Consider the following 5,256-nt stretch of genomic DNA (forward strand, 5'->3'; position numbering starts at 1 on the left):
TTTTGTTGATTTTTTTGTGTCCTAATTTGATAATTACATATGTGTAATTATTACTTGGCTGACAACATTAGTAATGAAAATACATGTGGAAAAGTATGCATTTACCCAGCAGCAAGCAGGGGTGGCATGTTGTTTAGAAGCAGCCCAGCATAAGGTGGTATTCAGGCCCCTGGATTGCTTTGCAGAGTACTCATTAATAATTGCAAATATTTACCAAAATGTTATTGCAGTGTGGTGATCCAAGCATTACTACACTGAATTGGTAAAATATCAAAAGATCAAAGAATTTCATACATTTCAATCATAGAAAAGTAAAATCTAATTTTTGTTTAGTTACTAAATACATACTAAGGATCTTCTGTGCTGTTGTACATGCAGTGGTGATCAGTGAGGCTGTGGGATAATCAACGATTCTTTTTTTTTTTCCAAACTTGCAAAAGAATGAATAACGTGACAAAATAAGCAAGACAAGTGAATTTAAAACGCAAACGAAAAAAGATAATGTAGCCTGTTTGGCGCCCTGGGTGAACACTCCCTCTTGCGCCCCCCCCCACACACACACACACAACATATTAAGGATTGTACATTAACATAAAACTGTTGTACACACACACACACATGTGAAGAGAGAGAGAGTTTGCATAGTATGCAAACGGCTACCAAACAGCCATCACAATTTGTCATACAATGAGAACAGGACAAATTGACAATGACTAATTAATATTAAAATCTGTAACATAATGTATTGTTTGGAGTTTAGTCTGTTACTGATGCTATTTTTACCATTTTTTCTTGAAGCAACTGTTACTCACATTATTTCCTTAGGGATTAATAAAGTATTCTGATTGTTTCAGGATGACCTGCCATTATCCAGTGACACATCTGCTTACCTGTATCTTTTGCTCGTTTCTCCTCTTCTTTTCTCTTTTTTCTAAACTGAGGACCTGATGGCTTTGAACTTTTCTTGTCCATCTTCAATTGGTTTTAATTTTGCAGTCCAGTATGAACACAAATCCCCCAACTCGAGGATCACCACAACATAACCTAAAAGACCTACACCTTAGTTCACAGATTCACTTTGGGTGCATTTCTGAGATTTCACACAACCCAGGATTCAAATCATGAATCCATAATGGGCTTGGATTTACAACATTATAAATTAATTGTGCTCTATTTGGAAGCAGCAGCCCCCCCTCCCCTTTCGACAGCTTGTGTGTGAGACTTTAAATCATCAAACTGTAAATTTTAAATTGTTATTGATCCCTTTACCCCGAGTCCTAAAGTGTATATTTATTTTCTTACTCTTCTTATATATTTTGTTTGTTCACTTGCACTGCTGTAACTGGAGCCTCGTCGTCTCGTCTCTCTATATACTGGACTGCAGAGATGGGCAGTAACGCGTTACTTGTAACGTGCTACTGTAATCCGATTACTTTTTTCAAGTAACGAGTAAAGTAAGGGATTACTATTGCAAAAACGGTAATTAGATTACCGTTGCTTTCCCGTAGGAACGCTGCGTTACTGCGTTACTAAAACCGTGATTTTTTGTGAGAATGTCTCATGACAGTGACGTAAGCAAGTGCGACGTTGGTGACAACAGCTGTGTGCAGATCAACAACGGACAATATATCGAGTGCGGGAGAGAGTATGAGCGTGCAGCGTTTAAAGCATGGAAGTACTGACCTTACTTTGAGTTTGATTCCATAAAAAGTGACAAAGACATTAGTGTCTGTTGTGTGTGGGAAGAAAACTTCTTTGTACAGCGAAAAAAAAACCCTAACCCTGCGGCACACCTGCACCAGGGTAAACCTCCGCCTACCCTACTCCCTCAGTAATTAGTTACTGATTACTTTTTTCAAGTAACTTGACCAACACTGCTGGACTGTAGCGGAGATGACAATAAAGTTTACTTTGACTTCAGCAGCAAGCAGGCGCACCGAGGGCTCTCGCGCCCACTTTTCGTGTATAGAATTTCGAAAAAACATTGGTGCAAATGATAAGTCTGTATTATGTCTGGTGTTTTCGTGTTTGTTGGTTTGTTTTTATTTTGTTTACTTTGCGAGTTGGTTATTAGATGCTGCTCCAGCCAACCAGAGAATCCCCCGCCGCCCCGTCCTCTCCTCCCTGTGTCGCAAGCAGCAGGCGCACCTCGCAAAAGAAGGGCGTCCTTACTCCCAGCAAATGGGCGATAGAAAACCGATCGGTGCCTGTACCATTCCCAATATGTGCTGGGTTACGTCGGGGCAGCATGAGTACAAGCATTTTTTTTTGCCGATGCCCGTGATGCCGCCCCCCACCACGATGCCGCCCCGGGCAATCGCCCGCGTCGCCCGTATCTAAAACCGCTACCGGACCGAAGTGGCAGCCCTCTGCCAGGCTTTGGGTGCAGAGAGGGAGAAGAGAGAAATCTGAACATTTTAATTGGTGTTCCTCTGATTTTTTCGGGTTAAAAATAATGGGGGTTTTTTTTGTTTTGTTTTGTTTTTTTGGCTCACTCGTGAATAAAAATGGACACAAATAAAGTACACAACACATAAAGTACATAAGGGAATGACACATTTTTATACTATATCCTTTTCACACAATAAAAAACAAAGGATACCCTTCTCTTTTGCGCTTTTGTCGACTCGTTTAAAAACCAGTTTACACCAGTTAAAGGCCTTTTTTGTTGATACTAATTTAATATATTCTGTATCTTCCATTGTGCGCATAACTTTGTGAGGTTACTGTTTTTTTCCGGTAAATTGCTAAACTTAAGGGGGACAAGTTCTATGGAAGTAATATCGTATCATCAGAATTCAACTATTTTTAGACATTGAATTTATAACACTGAATTTTTACCCTCCAAATTTCCCTGCAAAAATATTCACCTGCAAAAATTCACCTGCAAAAAATTCACCATCAAATATTCACCTGCAAAAAATTCACCATCAAATATTCACCTGCAAAAAATTGCACCTGCAAAAATTCAACTGCAAAGGTGACGAACTTGAATGACCCAAGCCAGAGCAATCAGCACTAGATCGAGTCGAGCGGCTCTCAGCCAATTAAATTACGCTGTTTGATCACATGACACCGTTAGCCAGCAGTGTGTCTCCTAAAAGAGAGCTGTTTAAAGGTGAGTGATCAAGTTTTTCTCCTAAATAGAGATCATTACAGAACGCCTAGTCCTACTTAAAATCCCATTCATTTTTCTTTCATTTTATCATCTACTCGAACTAAGTAAAACGTTTGACTAACTCAAAGACAATTTCCACGCCTCCCCTGCCTGTCTGCAGAGGCAGTTTTGAATTTAGGAGCAGCAAGATGGCAGCGGCAAACCCTGGCGGTTCTCCGGTAAGTATATTGTTTTTTTATCTTCAAGTTTGTCTTTTGAAACGTTATATTTATTTAAATCCGTTGCTCACGTATAAAGTACACAGACGGGGTCTTTGCTCAACTCGTCTGAGGCGTGTCTCACTTAGCGCTACATGCTAGCATCCTGCTAACCGAGCTACCCTTTACATGCTGTGCTTTAGAAAATAGGATACTCGGTACAAAACCATACTCCGCAGATATTGATAGATAAACGAACACTGCAAATATAATGTTGGAAACGAGAACGGCCTTTGGTGAAGGGGTAAAATACACCATGAATAAAGCCATAGAGTGAATGGCTGCCATGGTTGCAGAACGGCCTGATTTAATAACAGGAATGGGGAAGAGTGAGGCGAAGTGAACCAAAGCCACAAAACACGGTCAGACAAGGCGGGAAAAGGGCAGTGATCTGTCCGTCACTATGAAGTTGGTGTGTGCTTTGGTGAACAAAAACTCGAGACCGGTAGCAGGAAGATGGGAGACTCGTGTTTCACTGGAATAGTGGTGAATTAAAACATCCCTTGTTGGGGAAATTTAGGTGTAAATGCATCCATACAGGCAAGACAGAGGCAGACCAGACAGTGAAGAAAACAAGGCAAACATTAGTAATATTAAAACGGAAATATAGGATTAATATAACATACAATTAGGGAAAATGTAAGGAACACAATGTAAATGATATTGTAAAGTCATTAAAACGGCATACTCTGATTAAAAGAAACATGTATTTAGGTAGGATAATAATAATAATCAACATGTACAAGATGGGTATGTATACTTGTACCCAGAATTTAACAATTATAAAGTTGTAGCATGTCAGTACCTTACCCCATCCATTATATCCACACTTTCAGAAAAGGATATGGTCAGTATCTTTACAAATACTATCTAAACTTAAACGGGATATTCCCTCTGCTTCTTCTATACACCCTCAGGGTTTGATCAGCCAGTGGCTGATATAATTAATCCTGTAAAATAATCTTTCGGTTTATGAATCTGTTTGCATGGATTTCTTAATCCGTTTCCACTGTTAGCAGAAGTTGTGCATGCAGTTTTGGCGAGCTGCTCTCCAAGACTACAAGCTGCGTTAAAGTTGGAAGTAACTGGCCGATGTTCCACTGTTGAAGATCAGCTGTGCCCATTTGTTGCACATTGTGGGAATGGAGAAGTTGAGGCCCCTTGCAATTTCCCCAAACTGGGCGATTATACATCTTGCTTCCATATTTGTATCTTGTGTCACTAAAAATACATTTTATTTTAATTCTATACTTTGATTAATGACCTGCAGAATCTCCTTATCATATTAAGTGATTCATAATTGTCACTTTATGCTTTCTCCCTCTCTAAAGTGATGACATCCTTGCATTACATACTTTAGGTTCCTTTTCTGCAGGCAGGTTTCTGACAGAACAGGCAGATTTACACTATAACATGCAGTGTTCTATAGATGAACACAAAGAAATGAAAAATTACATGTATGTGCTAACTTTCTAAACACTTTGTTACATTTATGATAAAGTAGATTAAACACATTTATGTCGGCCTTGGCTGATAGTTCTTGTATTTAAATTAACTTTGTGTGTTTCAGGTACTGCACTCTCAAAGACTGAATGAACCAGCATTGCCGCCATGGGTCACTGTGAGCATCACAGGGAAGGTTGAAGCCACCCTGCACCCACGTCACTGCTCTTCTGTTTAATGTAGAAGCAACAGTGTTGATCTGTGGCACAAGGACTGTTACAGATGAACCTGCATACTGGGTTTTGCTGGGTAATGTGACCAAGATGCAGCCAGAGGTTGGCCATAAGATGGACTTCTCCTCTTCAGCTGCCCCAAAAAAAGGCTCTTGATCAAAACATAAACAGACCATCTGTAGTGACAGGTTAAAGGAGCCATCTT

General features: G+C 39.8%; 1 long non-coding RNA gene across 1 annotated transcript in view; it reads left to right on the top strand.

Annotated features, from left to right (window-relative positions):
* Positions 1-2,666: 2,666 nt before the first annotated feature.
* LOC309711727 overlaps positions 2,667-5,256 on the top strand; it is a 2,762-nt gene continuing 172 nt past the window's right edge. Inside the window, exons 1-2 of the long non-coding RNA XR_014278081.1 lie at positions 2,667-3,336; positions 4,946-5,256. The exon at positions 4,946-5,256 is cut by the window's right edge and continues 172 nt beyond it. This is a non-coding gene — a long non-coding RNA (uncharacterized lncRNA). The remainder of the gene's footprint in view (positions 3,337-4,945) is intronic.

This window comes from Aulonocara stuartgranti (genome assembly GCF_965226115.1).
Source record: "Aulonocara stuartgranti genome assembly, chromosome: 7".
NCBI classification, from domain to species: Eukaryota; Metazoa; Chordata; class Actinopteri; order Cichliformes; family Cichlidae; genus Aulonocara; species Aulonocara stuartgranti.